The sequence below is a fragment of the Haematobia irritans genome, chromosome 2, assembly GCF_050003625.1.
Source record: "Haematobia irritans isolate KBUSLIRL chromosome 2, ASM5000362v1, whole genome shotgun sequence".
NCBI lineage: Eukaryota > Metazoa > Arthropoda > Insecta > Diptera > Muscidae > Haematobia > Haematobia irritans.
In genome coordinates, this window is record NC_134398.1 from 16,733,637 (window position 1) to 16,753,806 (window position 20,170).

Consider the following 20,170-nt stretch of genomic DNA (forward strand, 5'->3'; position numbering starts at 1 on the left):
TCGTATGTCTCCCCCACCCCATGTTCAGCGAAGTATAATCTTCGTCTGATCTCTACTTCCCCCTTGCTCAGCGAAGTAGAATCTTCGTCTGACCGCCCCTCTTTTTCCTCCTAGCTCAGCAAAGTGGGAGTCTACCCGCTCCACGCCTTTCACGTGTTCAGCGAAGTATAATCTTCGTCTGACACCCCTCTCCACCCCCTTTCTGAGTGAAGTATAATCTTCGTCTGTCCACCCCGCCCCCCCCCCTTCCCGCGTTCAGCGAAGGGGGGGGGGCGGGTTACACCCCTCGTAACCCCACCCCGTGTCTTCGTCTGTCACACCTCTCCTTGTTCAGCGAAGTATAATCTTCGTCTGACACCCCTCACCTCCTCCTCCCGGGGTTCAGCAAAGTACAATCTTCGTATGACACCCCCATTTTTCTCAGCGAAGTATACGCTTCGGTTGTCCTCCCCTTTTACCCTTTCGCTCGGACCTCCTTCCCCCACCCCCTTCTGCTACCCCTGACCCCTGGTTCCGAGTTCACCGGGGTCGTCCATCAAGGAAAATGTGACCGTATATCCCGCACGACCTCTCCTAGCGCCGCGAGGAGCCGCTATCTGTGTTGGACGAATATATTAGTGACTGTATTTAACCTTTCTGTGTAATTATTTTGTTTAATCTGTGTAAATAAAGATCTTTTGTGCATTTTAAAGAAATAAGCAGTGTGTTCTCTCTCTGTCAGTCAACTAAAAATAAATGGTTTGTAATGATCCTGGTACCCGCTGAGTCTTCCCTGGATAATAGTGATAAAAAACATGTCGTTACAAGTTTTGCCGTAATTTGTTTTAAATTTTGCAGAGGGCGAAAAATTAATATTGTAGCTTCATATGTAAATTTATATATAGCTCTCATATATGTCCTCCGATTAGGATTAGCCGACTGAAATTTTAAGTCCACAGTTTTTCTTAAGAAGTCTTACAAATGTTGTCCCGAACTTTATATATAACTCCAAAACATTTAACGGATGTGATATGGTATCGAAAATGTGGATCTACAATGTGGTGCAGGGTATAATATAGTCGGCATTTCCTTAATTGTTTTCATATAAAAATAAAGACTATCGGAGAATTTTCGTAATTTTTTGGATTCCCAGTATGGAAATTTTTTAGTATGGAAATTTTATGAAAATATAAGCATAATGCAGGCTTTATATAAAAATTTAAATTGTTTGACAATTTTTCATTGAGGGGGTCATCAATACTTTTAATGGTGTTACATTTCGATTTAATTGCCTTCACTAAAAATCTCCTCACACATTATTTCCCTATTTCTCGTATTTAATTTCAAAAATTTTAAACTACTCAATATGGACTAATGCGAAAAAAGTCACCCATATTGGTTTTAAATCACATTTCTCTATCCAAAATCCATTTTAATTAATGTCCAATTCTTTCCCCCCAAACAACTTTGATGCGCCGCTTGTCCATAGAGAAACTATGCCTAACATGAACAATCAATAAAAACAAAAACTATTTTGTAATAAAAGGCCAAAATAAATGTTGTAAAAATCTTGATTGAAAATGTTTGGTCTCTTGCTTTCTCAGGGTTGTCACATGAACAACAACCAAACAATTTTGGATAACCAGATTTACCCAGTTAAACTGAGATGTGTAGAGACCAGCCTTTGGATTATACCATGGTACATAGATACAAAATACTCTGAAATAGCTTTGTTGACAACATATTCAGGACATTGGTTAGTATGTAGGAAAAAAAGAGGACACTTTTGGCAAAATTACATAGATCACAGAATGTCAACAACAAAAACCGAAAATACGCCTTGACCTTATGCTGACATAGTAACTAAACAAAAGTCTCTAGAAAGATAACAAGGAAAATCCTTCCCTTCTCCCTTGACAAAATATCAGCATGAATTTTCTCCAATGGACCAGACTTTGATAAGATATCGATGTTTGTTGTGATATGCCAGAATATGCCTTTGTGGGAGTTTCTAGTTTGTGAACCACAATAGCCACATCATCATCGTCCTGCTCGACATGATTATTAGGAAATTTACTTTACCTTTGATAGAGTAAAAGTCGTAGCCAAAATGAAGTTGCCTTAATAAGCTCTATAAGGGTTAACAACTTGGTCAAAACATTAGTTATTGTATCGCATTACATGTGAGGGTATCTATGAAGGCTGCCTATGAGATACATCCATTGAAATACCAGTTTCCCTAAATGGATGTGCGATAGAGGGTAAGAAATTTTCAGTAAGATATAGACACAGTTGAAGGTTATTAAATAATACCGATGATGGATACATTTACCAGCCAAAACCAATTGAAAGTTCATCCTAAGTCATCAGGGAGAATAAAAAGCTCCCTGAGATGGACTTAATTTTCACTTCAAAAGATGTTCTTTTGAGGTTATTTCTTTACGAAATTTTCGCAATAAATTAAACTTTTCTAAATTTTATTTTGTGTTTTTTTTTTAATTTTCTAAATTTCAATGGGTATAAAAAAACAACAAGAACAAACAAATATTGAAAATATCCCAAGAGTATTTTAAAAAATGTCCCTATTTCTCGACTAACGAGGAATTTTCTATAAAATATGCTGCAGTTAAAAAAACAACAAATATTTTATTGTTTTAATTTGTATACCCTCCACCATAGGATGGGGGGTATATTAACTTTGTCATTCCGTTTGTAACACATCGAGATATTGCTCTAAGACCCCATAAAGTATATATATTCTAGGTCGTGGTGAAATTCTGAGTCGATCTGAGCATGTCCGTCCGTCCGTCCGTCCGTCTGTTGAAATCACGCTAACTTCCGAACGAAACAAGCTCTCGACTTGAAACTTTGCACAAGTAGTTGTTATTGATGTAGGTCGGACGGTATTGCAAATGGGCCATATCGGTCCACTTTTACGTATAGCCCCCATATAAACCGACCCCCAAATTTGGCTTGCGGAGCCTCTAAGAGAAGCAAATTTCATCCGATCCGGCTGAAATTTGGAACATGGTGTTGATATATGGTCTCTAACAATCATGCAAAAATTGGTCCACATCGGTCCATAATTATATATAGTTAGTATATGGTCTCTCACAACCGTGCAAAAATTGGTCCACATCGGTCCATAATTATATATAGCCCCCATATAAACCGATCCCCCGATTTGGCTTGCGGAGCCTCTAAGAGAAGCAAATTTCATCAGATCCGGCTGAAATTTGGTACATGGTGTTAATATATGGTCTCTAATGACCATGCAAAAATTGGTCCAGATCGGTCCATAATTATATATAGCCCCCATATAAACCGATCACCAGATTTGACCTCCGGAGCATCTTGGAAGACCAAAATTCATCTGATTCAGTTGAAATTTGGTACGTGGTGTTAATATATGGCCTCAAACACCCATGCAAAAATTGGTCCACATCGATTAATAATTATGTATAGCCCCCATATAAACCGATCCCCCGATTTGGCTTGCGGAGCCTCTAAGAAACGAAAAATTCATCCGATCCGGTTGAAATTTGCAACGTGGTGTTAGTATATGGTCTCTAACAACCATGCAAAAATTGGTCCATATCGGTCCATAATTACATATAGCCCCCATATAAACGGGCCCCCAAATTTGGCTTGCGATTGCTCTAAGCGAAGCAAATTTCATCCGATCCGGCTGAAATTTGGTACATGGTGTTAGTATACGGTCTCTAACAACCATGCATAGCCCCCATTTAAACGGACCCCCAAATTTGGCTTGCGATTGCTCTAAGCGAAGCAAATTTCATCCAATCCGGCTGAAATTTGGTATATGGTGTTTGAATGTGGTTTTTAACAACCATGCAAAAATTGGTCCACATCGGTCCATAATTATATATAGCCCCCATATAAACCGATCCCCAGATTTGGCTTGTGGAGCCTCTAAGAGAAGCATATTTCATCCGATCCGGCTGAAATTTGGTACATGGTGTTGGTATATGGTTTCTAACAATCATACAAAAATTGGTCCACATCGGTCTATAATTATATATAGCCCCCATATAAACCGATCCCCAGATTTGGCTTGCGGAGCCTCAAAGAGAAGCAAATTTCATGCGATCCGGCTGAAATTTGGTACATGATGTTGGTATATGGTCTCTAACAACCATGCAAAAATTGGTACATATCGGTTCATAATTATATATAGCCCCCATATAAACCGATCCCCAGATTTGGCTTGCGGAGCCTCAAAGAGAAGCAAATTTCATGCGATCCGGCTGAAATTTGGTACATGGTATTGGTATATGTTTTATACCCTCCATCATAGGATGGGGGTATATTAACTTTGTCATTCCGTTTGTAACACATCGAAATATTGCTCTAAGACCCCATAAAGTATATATATTCTGGGTCGTGGTGAAATTCTGAGTCGATCTAAGCATGTCCGTCCATCCGTCCGTCTGTTGAAATCACGCTAACTTCCGAACGAAACAAGCTATCGACTTGAAACTTGGCACAAGTAGTTGTTATCGATGTAGATCGGGTGGTATTGAAAATGGGCCATATCGGTCCACTTTTACGTATAGCCCCCATATAAAGGGACCCCCAAATTTGGCTTGTGGAGCCTCTAACAGAAGCATATTTCATCCGATCCGGCTGAAATTTGGTATATGGTGTTAATATATGGTCTCTAACAACCATGCAAAAATTGGTCCACATCGGTCCATAATTATATATAGCCCCCATATAAACCGATCCCCTGATTTGGCTTGCGGAGCCTAAAAGAGAAGCAAATTGCATCCGATCCGGCTGAAATTTGGTTCATGGTATTGGTATATGGTCTCTAACAACCATGCAAAAATTGGTCCATATCGGTCCTTAATTATATATAGCCCCCATATAAACCGATCCCCAGATTTGGCTTGTGGAGCCTCTAAGAGAAGCGTATTTCATCCGATCCGGCTGAAATTTGGTACATGGTGTTGGTATATGGTCTCTAAGAATCATGCAAAAATTGGTCCACATCGGTCCATAATTATATATAGCCCCCATATAAACCGATCCCCAGATTTGGCTTGCGGAGCCTCAAAGAGAAGCAAATTTCATCCGATCCGGCTGAAATTTGGTACATGATGTTGGTATATGGTCTCTAACAACCATGCAAAAATTGGTCCATATCGGCCCATAATTATATATAGACCCCATATAAACCGATCTCCAGATTTGGCTTGCGAAGCCTCAAAGAGAAGCAAATTGCATCCGATCCGGCTTAAACTTGGTACATGGTATTGGTATATGGTCTCTAACAACCATTCAAAAATTGATCCACATCGGTCCATAATTATATATAGCGTCCATATAAACCGATCCCCAGATTTGGGGTGCGGAGCCTCAAAGAGAAGCAAATTTCATCCGATCCGCCTGAAATTTGGTACATGATATTGGTATATGGTCTCTAACACTGTGCAAAAATTGGTCCACATCGGTTCATAATTATATAGCCCCCATATAAACCGATCCCCAGATTTGGCTTGCGAAGTTTCCAAGAGAAGCAAATTTCATCCAATCCGGTTGTAATTTGGAACATGGTGTTAGTATATGATCTTTAACAACCGTGCCAGAATTGGTCCATATCGGTCCATAATTATATATAGCCCCCATATAAAACGTTCTCCAGATTTGACCTCCGGAGCCTCTTGGAGGAGCAAAATTCATCCGATCCGGTTCAAATTAGGAACGTGGTGTTAGTATATGGTCGCTAACAACCATACCAAAATTGGTCCAATCACACAAAAATTGGTCCATATCGGTTCATAATCATGGTTGCCACTAGAGCCAAAAATAATCTACCAAAATTTTATTTCTAGAGAAAATTTTGTTAAAATTTCATAATAAAATTTTCATCATTGTCAAAATTTTATTTCTATAGAAAATTTTGTCAAAATTTTATTTCTATAGAAAATTTTGTCAAAATTTTATTTCTATAGAAAATTTTGTTCAAATTTTATTCGGTTCATAATCATGGTGGCCACTCGAGCCAAAAATAATCTACCAAGATTTTATTTCTATAGAAAATTTTGTCAAAAGTTTATTCTATAAAAAATTTTGTTAAAATTTTATTTCTGTAGAAATTTTTGTCAAAATTTTCTTTCTATAGAAAATTTTGTCAAAATTTTTATTTCTATAGAAAATTTTGTGAAAATTTTATTTCAATAGAAAATTTTGTTAAAATTTTATTTCTGTAGAAAATTTTGCCAAAATTTTATGTATACTTTGTCGATCTTTTTTGATTTAATATATAGCATGTATGGACTTACATACAATTTAAAAGATAGTGTTAGGAGGTTTTAAGATACCTTGCCATCGGCAAGCGTTCCCGCAACTTAAGTAATTCGATTCTGGATGGCAGTGTTTAGAAGAAGTTTCTACGCAATCCATGATGGAGGGTACATAAGCTTCGGGCTGGCCGAACTTACGGCCGTATATACTTGTTTTTTTTTTTTAATTTTCATCAAAATTTTGATTTTTGGTGAGTATCACGAACGTCAATATCAATCTACGACGCATATTTAAAAAGAAATAGCAAAAATAAATTTTTCATCAAAAATTTCGAGTTTTTGAACGCATATTTAAGGATTTTCTTTTTATATTTTCATTAAAATTTTGATTTTTTGTGGTCAAGGCGGTTTTCACTCTAGTACGCATTTTTGGAGAGCTACGGCTCTCTTAATTATAAAAACAAAATGCATTCATTGAAAAGTTTATTGAGTTTTGGCCGAGGAAAAAAGTTCGAATTTTAAGGACATAAAATCTGTGCTCATGACAATATTTTTGTCAGTGTGGATACAACAGGCAGACTAATAGAAAAAATGTTTAGTATTCCATCGAAACTGAAATTGAACCCATGACCCTGTGTATGCAAGATGGACACCAAGGTGGCTCCCAAATTTGACTCAAATTTGAGACTCAATTTTATCATATGAACTTGAAATAATTTGGGATTTTTATCGACTACAGCAAATTGCAATCATTATAAAACCGTACCTCGAAATTATTCATTTTAGAGATATACTCTAAGCTGGAGCTATGTAAGTAGAGTTTGTTTACTTGTGTAAGGGTTCGATTTTTTGGGGTGATAATACCTTTGGAAATAAAACCAGTAAGGAAAGTCTAAAGTCGGGCGGGGCCGACTATATTATACCCTGCACCACTTTATAGATCTAAATTTTCGATACCATATCACATCTGTCAAATGTGTTGGGTGCTATATATAAAGGTTTGTCCCAATTACATACATTTAAATATCACTCGATTTGGACAGAATTTGATAGACTTTTACAAAATCTATAGATTCAAAATTTAAGTCGGCTAATGGAACACAATGTTAATTAAAAAAATATGGGAAACATTTAAATCTGAAGCAATCTTAAGGAAACTTCGCAAAAGTTTATTTATGATTTATCGCTCGATATATATGTATTAGAATTTTAAGAAAATTAGAGTCATTTTTTCAACTATTCGACTAAGCAATGGCGATTTTACAAGGAAAATGTTGCTATTTTGACCATATTTGTCGAAATCAGAAAAACATATATATGGGAGCTATATCTAAATCTGAACCGATTTCAACCAAATTTGGCACGCATAGCAACAATGCTAATTCTACTCCCTGTGCAAAATGTCAACTAAATCGGAGCAAAAAATTAGCCTCTGTGGTCATATGAATGTAAATCGGGCGAAAGCTATATATGGGAGCTATATCTAAATCTGAACCGATTTCAACCAAATTTGGCACGCATAGTTACAATGCTCATTCTACTCCCTGTGCAAAATTTCAATTAAATCGGAGTAAAAGATTGGCCTCTGTGGTCATATGAGTGTAAATCGGGCGAAAGCTATATATGGGAGCTATATCTAAACCTGAACCGATTTCCACCAAATTTGACACGCATAGCAATAATGCTAATTCTACTCCCTGTGCAAAATTTCAACTAAATCGGAGCAAAAAATTGGCCTCTGTGGACAAAGGAGTGTAAGTCGGGCGAAAGCTATATATGGGAGCTATATCTAAATCTGAACCGATTTGGATGATATTTTGCAAGTTTTTCGAGACTCATAAAATATTGGGATGTACGGAATTTGAGGAAGATCGGTTGATATACACGCCAATTATGACCAGATCGGTGAAAAATATATATGGCAGCTATATCTAAATCTGAACCGATTTTTTCCAAAATCAATAGGGATCGTCTTTGAGCCGAAACAGGACCCTATACCAAATTTTAGGACAATCGGACTAAAACTGCGAGCTGTACTTTGCACACAAAAATACATCAACAGACAGACAGACAGACGGACAGACAGACAGACAGACAGACAGACAGACAGACAGACAGACAGACAGACAGACAGACGGACATCGCTAAATCGACTCAGAATTTAATTCTAAGACGATCGGTATACTAAACGATGGGTCTCAGACTTTTCCTTCTTGGCGTTACATACAAATGCACAAACTTATTATACCCTGTACCACAGTAGTGGTGAAGGGTATAACAAAATGTCAAATGATAAAAGAAGTAAAAAATTTTCCTTCATTTTATTTGTTTCTATGATTCACCTCATATTACCAAATGTGCTTTTTAAAAAATTATCCTCAACACCGTGTGATGATTTACAACTTTACTCCTCCAATTTTCTAGTTACATATTTTCCATCTTTCCACCTTCTGTATACCCTTTTTTTGTAGTGATTGTTTACATTTCGTAGCTGGTGGTAAACCCCTTTGCTAAACAAAGACTTTAAAGAAGGCGTTTGTGTTCAAATGATGCCGTACTCTTGATACTTGTGGTAGTGCTGGTAAAGCTAGTCCTCCCATAGCCTTTGATGGTCGAGGTAGAGTTAGTTATCAGAGTACAAGAGAAAAAGAAGAAGAAGAGGGGTAGTGCTAAGAATTTCAAATGCAGAGGTATTGAAGCATAAGCGTAAAAGGCTTTATTGCCTTTTGTTTGAATCTATCCGAGAGAATGTTTTTCCAGTTGAGGTTTATTTGATTGTTGTTGTTGCTGTTTGCTGGTGTCGATGGTTGGTGGTGGTCGATGATGTTGGATCTTCTCCAATTGAGTTTCAAGAGTTGTGTGTGCGTAACTGTGGTTGCCCCCAAACATACATGTGAGAATCCTTTGTAAATAAACACAAACAAAATGCCAAATATACATGAAGCAAACAAGAGTACATATCCACACACACACACATGTCCATATACACCCATGCAATGTTTGTATCAGCCCCGCATACATTTTCTAATGAAGATGTGAACAAATTGCTTTGACAAAGAAGAATAACAAACTTTCAATAACGAAATCGTATTAATAATCCAGTTCGGATATAATTGGGACAATGAGTGCAATAAAATTCTTAGTGAGCCGAGTGAATGAAGAAGAGAGAGATATATATGAAGGAAACTTACTACAAATATTATGATCAGCACAGAGAGATACAAAATCTTTTCTCTCAAGTCAGAAGCTCTCAATCTCTCTTAACCACTCTCATTATTTGATGGTAGACATTTTTAATCTCTTCTCTTACTGGGTGACATTTGATATAAAATTTCTATTTTTGTCTAAACGCTCTCACCAATGCTTGCAGGGATTTTAAAACATTGTCATGAAGAAAAATTTGTGTGTGCTAATACCGTAGTATTTATGTGTTTGTAGTATATGTATATGTCCATTATGTTGTGGCTAAGGGGCTATATTGTTGTAGACATATGTTTTTGTCTCAACCAATGATTTTCATTTCTAAGATTGTCATTCGGTTACAAATCCTTATGAATAATTATTTTCCTAAAATCGACTAAGTATGAAAAATATAATTTAATCGTAAAAATGTTTAACAAATTTTTCCAATTAAATTTTTAATTGAATTGATTAAATACGTACATAATTAAGTTTGACAAAATTTTCTATAGACATAAAATGTTGATAAAAGTTTCTATAGAAAAAAAATTTTGACAACATTTTCTATAGAAGTAAAATTTGGACAAATTTGTAATAGAAATAAAATTTTAACAAAATTTTCTATAGAAATAAAATTTTAACAAAATTTTCTATAGAAATAAAATTTTGACAACATTCTCTATACACGCAAAAAAATAATTCCTTCCTCCCAAACGAAATTTTAGACAAACAAAGTTCGCTTCTGATTTACTTTTCGCTGCACGGATGAAAAAGACAGTTTTACATATGTTTGGCTATAAACATTATATGTTTGGAACACAAATTTTTAAACACAATATATTTGAGTGCAAGCATATAATGTTCATAAACTAGCATAACATGTTTGGGACATATATGTTAATATGTTAGAACATATTATGTTTGGGACATAAAATGTTTGTAAATATAATATGCTTGAATGCAAACATATATTAATTTAGAAATAGCCTATAAACATGTTGTTATTACAAAATTAACATTTTATTTTTCCTTGGGCAATTGATCTGCTACTTCTTTGATCCTTACAAACTGTGTGGTCCGCTGTTCGAATCCCCGTCCGGCAAAAGGTAAAATTAAAAAATAAAAAAAAAAATAAAATTGAATAATTTCTTCTACAATGTTTGTATCACAGAAAAAAGTGCTAAGAACTAAAAAATCTCGTGGAAGTGAGAAAGATGTGGGGGAATATACAATTAGGCAGAAACAAAATTTTGAGCATTCAGGTCGAAAACCTATGTTGTTAGCACCTATATTACCTGTTTATTTTCATAATTCATTATGATTGTAAATATATAAATAAATAAATAAAATTTTGAGCACAATATTGTTTGGGAGAATTTTTTAAGCATATAATATTTTTGGGTGCAAAATGCTTCCAAACATATTATATATCACATAATAACATATTGATTTTTGGAAGACAACATTCTTGAATTTGGATGCAAAAATACAAAATGTTTGGAACTTAGACTAACCAAACATATATTGTTTAGACCAATATGCTTTCAAACATATTATATATTGGAAGAGATCAAACATATAAATGTTTGGGCAATACCCAAAAATGTATATGCTTGAAGCAAAATATGTTTGGGAGTATACAGTATGTCAAGAAAGTCTTTTGACATTGCCAACTATTTCAAATTCTAGAAATAATTGAAATATTAAATTTTTAATTCTGTGTACGTATGTATACTTTGCAAAATACATAATAAATTTTTTTTTTAAATTTCATTATATTTAATTTTGGAACAAAACATAATTTTTAACCCATTGTCAAAACACTTTCTTGGCAAACTGTATGTTACAGAAGCGGTTTTTTGAAAGGGTGTGTAAGGAAGTGTATTTGGAAGAAAAGTATATACTTTTTGTGATAAACGTTTATTCTTTCCCAGGATGTAAAAACAATTTCATAAAGACTAACTAAACAAAAAAAACTTTTTTCTTGCTAATTGTATTTTCCCTCACATCTTTCTCACATCCACGAGGTTTGTTAGTTCTTAACACATTTTCCTGTAATACCAACAATGTAGAATAAATTATACAATTTTATAAATTTTAAATTTTTTACCTTTCGCCTGGACGGAGAATCGAACCGCGGACCATGTACTTTGTAAGCCAACACACTAACCACTGAGCTATGTACCTGTTATGGTCATCAATAGATAATTATCCATATAAGTTATATATATATATATATAGCATAGCTTGCGGCGCCCACGAACCGAATAAACAAAGCTTATTTAACAGAAACAAACATTTAGTTTGGCACCGTGGAGCAGTGGTTGCTACGTCCGACTTGCATGCCAAGGGTCGTGGGTTCGATCCCTGCTTCGACCAAAGTTTTTTTTTTACATATATTCCAGATAGGTTCGGAAGATTCCGACAAAATGTTCAACATTACATTGTAGTATATTAAATTTTGAACTGTAAAATGTATCTTATTAAAGACCTAAAGTCAGAAAAGAACAGTGTTTGATATACTTTTTTTTTATTGAAAAAATAAAAATTTTGTAACAAACGAATTTTTTTGGTGATAAAAGTTTAAAATTTTCGAAGCAATTCAAAAAACTCTAACAAAAGAAAAACGTTTTCGGTACACGTTTTCCAGACGTTTTTTTTTTTCTTTGCATGTAGAATACAAATTTTGACAACATTTTCTATAGAAATAAAATTTTGCCAAAATTTTCTATAGAAACAACATTTTACAAACTTTTCTATAGAAATAAAATTTTGACAAAATCTTCCATAAAAATAAAATTTTGACAAAATTTTCTGTTGAAATAAAATTTTGGTAGATTATTTTTGGCTCGAGTGGCAACCATGATTATGAACCGATATGGAAAAATTTTTGTGTGTTAATTGGGATCGGCTATATATATAACTATAGACCTATATGGACCAATTTTGGCATGATTATTAGCGGCCATATACTAAGACAACGTTGATCTCCTAGAGGATCCGAAGATCAAATCTGGGGAACGGTTTATGTGGGGTCTATATATAATTATGGACCGATATGAACCAATTCTTGCATGGTTGTTAGAGACCATATGCTAACACCACGTACCAAATTTCAACCGGATCGGATGAACTTTGCTCCTCTAAGAGGCTCCGGAGTTAAAATCTGGGGATCGGTTTATATGGAGGCTATATATAATTATGGACCGATATGGACCAATTTTTGCATGGTTGTTAGTGACCATATAACACCACGTACCAAATTTCAACCGAATCGGATGAATTTTGCTCCTCCAAAAGGCTCCGGAGTTAAAATCTGGGGATCGGTTTATATGGAGGCTATATATAATTATGGACCGATATGGACCAATTTTTGCATGGTTGTTAGATACCATATAATACCACGTACCAAATTTCAACCGATTCGGATGAATTTTGCTCTTCCACGAGGCTCCAGAGGTCAAATCTGGGGATCGGTGTATATGGGGGCTATATATAATTATGGACCGATATGGACCAATTTTTGCATGGTTGTTGGAGACAATATACTAATACCATGTACCAAATTTCAACCGGATCGGATGATTACTATTTCTTGGCGTTACATACAAATGCAATCCTAACAAGTATAAACGGCCGTAAGTTCGGCCAGGCCGAATCTTATGTACCCTCCACCATGGATTGCGTAGAAACTTCTACGAAAGACTGTCATCCACAATCGAATTACTAGGGTTGTGGTATCTTAAATCGTTTTCTAAATTGTGAGTTAGTCCATACGTGGTATAAACATAAGCGTAGGAAGGCCTCTGGGGAGGGGGCTTAGACCCCCCCAGAAAAAATTTAGCCCCCCCCAGAATTTGAAAACCTATTTACGATTTGTTATTGCTTTTATATAATATTAAACAAGTAAATAAAACCGCACAAAGTTCCAATAAAGAATTTCATATCTTTATCACAAAGTTCCGCTAACGAATTTTCATTTCAATTGCCGATGGCAATATAAAGCTTTATTTTTATATAAGTGAATTATTTATTATAAGTTAATGTTTGAAGTCTGATATTTATGAAATAAACATTTGGTTGAACTTATGATTTAAGTTCTTAAATTTATGTTTAGTTTAATAACTAAAGCACCTTTATTGATTTGTTTAGTCAGAGTTTTAGTCGATTTAATTAAAAAAATTGTAATTGATATTAAAACTATTATTTTATAAATAAATATCTTAATAACGGTGCAAAAAACCAGAATCGCCAAAAAAGTTATGAAACTGTTCCTTATGTGTCCGAAAGTGATGCAAAATTGGCGCAGAAGCGATGAATTTAAGATGGACATGTCACAGGACGGATGCCCACCATTTCAACAACCGTTGCACTGAATTTGCATCACTTCTTAAGGTGTGATCCGAATTCAGTGTTTTGAATGTGAATTAAAAAATTCATTTTGATATTTTCCCAAATAAATAATGGGAAATGGGAACGTTTGACCTAAAATATTTTCAAAACTTCGCATTTTTTCTAGAATGGAAGTAGATTTTTTTCGACATCATTTAAATAATTTTTGTCATTTTATTAATTCTTACTTTTTTATCCTATTTGAAACAAAAAATACCCATTAAGAATATAAAAAACGAGTTATAAAAATTGTGTTAAAATAATGAACTTCTTTGTGAGAACATTTTTGGAAGTGCTTTAAAAGTTATGCCTTTATAACAACTCCCAATTTTTTTGCTGGGAAAAAGTGTGGAACTACTTTTAGTTGCTTTATTATAAATTAACTGTCTAGTTACGATAAAGTCTGATTTTTATTTAGTTTTATAAAATAAAACAGTAATTTAACCTAAAACTTCAGTCCATTAATTTTTAGCTAGGGGGGGGGGGCTATAGCACCCTAGGAAAATTGTCTAGCTACGCTAATGGGTATACATTAGACAAAAACAAGTATGCGTAGGTAAGTCTACAAATAATTACAAATCGATATGGACTTTTGCACGGTAAGTAGGGAGCCAGAATTGAAATATGGGGGTCGCATATATGGGGGCTATATACAATTATTGATATGGACCAAATTTTGTGTGATTGGGGATCGATTTATATGAGGGCTATATTAACTATAGACCGATATGGACCTAGTTAGGCATGGTTGTTAACGGCCATATACTAGCACAATATACCAAATTTCAACTAACTCGGATGAAATTTGCTCCTCCAAGAGGCTCCAAAATCAAATCTCGGGATCGGTTTATATGGGGGCTATATATGATTATGGACTGATATGGACCTTTTTTGGCATGGTTGTTAAATATCATATACTACCACCACGTACAAAATTTCAACCAGATCGGATGAATTTTGCTTCTTCAAAAGGCACCGGAGGTCAAATCTGGGGACCGGTTTATATGGTTGCTATATATAATTATGGACTGATATGAACCAATTCCTGCATGGTTGTTGGATACCATATACTAACATCACTTACCAAATTTCAACCGAATCGGATGAATTTTGCTCTTCCAAGGGGCTCCGAAGGTCAAATCTCGGGATCGGTTTATATAGGGGCTATATATAATTATTGACCGATTTCAACCAATTTTTGCATGGGAGTTTGAGGCCATATATTAACACCACGTACCAAATTTCAACTGAATCAGATGAATTTTGGTCTTCCAAGAGGCTCCGGAGATCAAATCTGGCGATCGGTTTATATGGGGGCTATATATAATTATTGACCGATGTGGACCAATTTTTGCATGGTTGTTAGAGACAATATACTAACACCATGTACCAAATTTCAGCCGGATCGAATGAAATTTGCTTCTCTTAGAGGCCTCGCCAGCCAAATCGGGGGTTCGGTTTATATGGGGGCTATATATAATTATGGACCGATGTGGATGATCATATACTAACACCAAGTAGCAAATTTCAGCCGGATCGGATGAAATTTGCTTCTCTTAGAGGCTCCGCAAACCAAATCTGGGGATCGGTTTATATGGGGACTATATATAATTATGCACCGATGTGGACCAATTTTTGCATGGTTGTTAGAGACCACAGACTTACACCACGTACCAAATTTCAGCCGGATTGAATGAAATTTGCTTCTCTTAGAGGCCTCGCAAGCCAAATCAGGGGATCGGTTTGTATGGGACATATATATAATTATGGACCGATGTGGACCAATTTCTGCATGGTTGTTAGAGACCATATACTAACACCACGTACCAAATTTCAGCCGGATCGAATGAAATTTGCTTCTCTTAGAGGCCTCGCAAGCCAAATTTGGGGGTCCGTTTATATGGGGGCTATACGTAAAAGTGGACCGATATGGCCCATTTTCAATACTATCCGACCTACATCAATAGCAACTACTTGTGCAATGTTTCAAGTCGATATCTTGTTTCGTTCGGAAGTTAGCGTGATTTAAACAGACGGACGGGCATGCTCAGATCGACTCAGAATTTCACCACGACCCAGAATATATATACTTTATGGGGTCTTAAAGCAATATTTCGATGTGTTACAAACGGAATGACAAAGTTAATATACACCCCATCCTATGGTGGAGGGTATAAAAATTAGGTCCCCTAACATACTAACAGTATGGAGTGACCCATATGGTTTTCTCTCTATTAATGGGCTATGCGATTGAGTATAAATGCTTGTTAAAACGTTAATGATGTATTTGTAGTTTATCATTTGATATACCATTTATATATGTACGTATGTATGTGTGCGTATGTGATGACCATATGAGGTCGTCATAGGGGTGTGGTTTCTTGCGTTCTTTTCCTTCATTTTCCCCAACCATTAAGTGGGTGTGAAATATAAAGACATTAAATGTTTCATTAAATGGGAAAATTTTGTTTTTTTTTTTTGTTGGTGTAGAGGGCTCATCTTAGCAAACATTACTATAGCCCAAAGGAGTATTGCCAAAGAATCCATTGAAGTATTCAAGATGAAAGATAGGGTTTCTAAGGCCTTCAAGAAAATAAAGGGGTTTTCAATAAGAAGTATTATTTTGAATTAGTTACGTAGTATTTCATTAGCTGTCACTATTAAAACTATTAAACTTCACATAAAACCAAAATTTACGTCGGCTAATGCACTAGGGTGGAACACAATGTTAGTAAAAAACAAGTAATGGAAGTCTAAAGTCGGGCGGGGCCGACTATATTATATCCTGCACCACTTTGTAGATCTAAATTTTCGATACCATATCACATCCGTCAAATGTGTTGGGTGCTATATATAAAGGTTTGTCCCAAATACATACATTCAAATATCACTCGATTTGGACAGAATTTGATAGACTTTTACAAAATCTATAGACTCAAAATTTAAGTTGGCTAATGCACTAGGGTGGAACACAATGTTAGTAAAAAACAAGTATATACGGCCGTAAGTTCGGCCAGGCCGAAGCTAATGTACCCTCCACCATGGATTGCGTAGAAACTTCTACTGAAGACTGTCATCCACAATCGAATTACTTGGGTTGCGGTAACACCTGCCGATGGCAAGGTATCTTAAAACTTCCTAACACCGTAATATATACCACATAGTCCATACGTGGTATATATTAAACTAAATAAGGCCGATTAAATACGTATATAATTAAGTTTAAAGTTTCTATAGAAATAAAATGTTGACAACATTTTCTATAGAAGTAAAATTTGGAAAAAATTCTATAGAAATAAAATTTGGAAAAAATTTTCTATAGAAATAAAATTTTGACAACATTTTCTATAGAAATAAAATTTTAACAAAATTTTCTATAGATATAAAATTTTCTATAGAAATAAAATTTTGACAAAATTTTCTATAGAAATTAAATTTCGACAAAATTTTCTATAGAAATAACATTTTGACAATGTTTTCTATAAAAATAAAATGTTGGTAGATTATTTTTGGCTCTAGTGGCAACCGATATGGACCAATTTTTGTGTGATTGGGGATCGGCTATATATAACTATAGACCGATATGAACCAATTTTGGCATGGTTATTAGCGGCCTTATACTAACACCATGTTCCAAATTTCAACCGGATCGGATGAATTTTGCTCCTCCAAGAGGCTCCGGAGGACAAATCTGGGGATCGATTTATATGGGGGCTATATATAACTATGGACCGATATGGACCAATTCCTGCATGGTTGTTGGATACCATATACTAACACCACGTACCAAATTTAAACCGGATCGGATGAATTTTGCTTGCCCAAATGGCTTCGGAGTTCAAATCTGGGGATTGATTTATATAGGGGCTATATGGACTGATATGGACCAATTTTGAATGGTTCTTAGTGACTATATACTAATACCATGTACTAAATTTCAGCCAGATCGGATGAAATTTGCTTCTCTTAGAGGATCCGCAAACCAAATCTAGGAATCGGTTTATATGGGGGCTATATAAAATTATGGACCGATATGGACCGTTTTTGCATGGTTGTTAGAGACCATATACTAACACCACGTACCAAATTTCAACCGGATCGGATGATTTTTGCTCCTCTAAGAGGCTCCGGAGTTCAAATATGGAGATCGGTTTATATGGGAGCTATATATAATTATGGACCGATATGGACCAATTTTTGCATGGTTGTTAGAGACCATATACTAACACCATGTACCAAATTTCAGCCGGATCGGATGAAGTTTGCATCTCTTAGAGCAATCCCAAGCCACATTTGGGGGTCCGTTTATATGGGGGCAATACGTAAAAGTGGACCGATATAGACCAATTTTTGCATGGTTGTTGGATACCATATACTAACACCACGTACCAAATTTAAACCGGATCGGATGAATTTTGCTCCTCTAAGAGGCTCCGGAAGTCAAATCTGGGGATCGGCTTATATAGGGGCTATATATAATTATGGACCGATGTGGACCAATTTTTGCATGGTCATTAGAGAACATATACCAACACCATGTACCAATTTCAGCCGGATCGGTTGAAATTTGCTTCTGTTAGAGGCTCCGCAATAGGGGGATAGGTTTATATGGAGGCTATATATAATTATGGACCGATGTGGACCAATTTTTGCATGGTTGTTAGAGACCATATACTAACATCATGTACCAAATTTCATCCGGATCGGATGAAATTTGCTTCTCTTAGAGCAATCGCAAGCCAAATTTGGGGTCCGTTTATATGGGGGCTATACGTAAAAGTGGACCGATATGGCCCATTTACAATACCATCCGACCTACATCAATAACAACTACTTGTGACAAGTTTCAAGTCGATAGCTTGTTTCGTTCGTAAGTTAGCGTGATTTCAACTGACGGACGGACGGACGGACATGCTCAGATCTCAGAATTTCACCACGACCCAGAATATATATGTATACTTTATGGGGTCTTAGAGCAATATTTCGATGTGTTACAAACGGAATGACAAAGTTAATATACCCCCATCCTATGGTGGAGGGTATAAAAATATGGGAAATATTTAAATCTGAAGCAACTTTAAGGAAACTGCGCAAAAGTCGACCATTTTTTGTCGAAATCAGAAAAACATATATATGGGAGCTATATCTAAATTTGAACCGATTTCAATCAAATTTGGCACACATGACTATATTACTAATTGTACTCATAGTGCAAAATTTCAACCAAATTGGGCCAAAACTCTGGCTTCTGGGGCCATATAAGTCCATAATTCTACTCCCTGTGCAAAATTTCCACCAACTTGGGGTAACACTGTCTGGCTTCTGGGACCGCATTAGTACACATCGGGCGAAAGATATATATGGGAGCTATATCTAAATCTAAACCGATTTCAATAAAATTTGGCACACTTGACTATAGTACTAATTGTTCTTCTTGTGCAAAATTTTAAATAAATTAGGGTAAAACTCTGGCTTCTGGTGCCATATAAGTCCATATCGGAGCTATATCTAAATCTTAACCGATTTCTTCCAAAATAAATAGGGTTCTATTCTGAGCCCAAACACATCCTTCTGCCAAATTTAAAGTCGATTGGACTAAAACTGCGACCTAGACTTTGATTACAAAAATGTGTTCACGGACAGACGGACATGGCTATATCGACTCTGGAGCCCACCCTGAGAATTTTTGCCAAAGGCACCATGTGTCTATCTCGTCTCCTTCTGGGTATTGCAAACAAATGCACTAACTTATAATACCCTGTTCCACAGTGTGGCGCAGGGTATAAAAATCCTCCCATTACAAATACCATTGGTCTAAATAACAGTTAAGGCCCTTTTTCCTTAAGAAGCCATTTGCTTCGCCTCTTACTTTGTATCATAAACCAGCCATCGTCATCACTACCACCCCATCCATCCCAAGGATTCATTCACCACTCATTAAGTCTCAGAAAATCATTACACCACACACACACACTACAATTACACTATCGTCTATTATTGGAAGTGATTATCGGGTCGACTGTCATTATTATTTTAGATCACCCGATGATTGTTGTTGTTGTTATTTTGTGTCGATTTGTTACAATGTTAATTTCGAAATTGGGTCTTTAATAGATTTTTGACATCATTGTCGTTGGAATTAATGTTGCTGTTGTTGTTGTTGTTGTTCAACTTAATACAAAATCGAATGTTATAAATGTTATACGCAGGTCTTAATTAGCGGTTTTCGATTATGAGAAACAATTACGAGTCATAAGAAAATTCACATGTTTTCAAGCAATAAAGGTTAAATCAAAACGTTTTTCTCTGAATGGTATGTGGGTGGGTTAGTAGACGATGGTGGACAATAA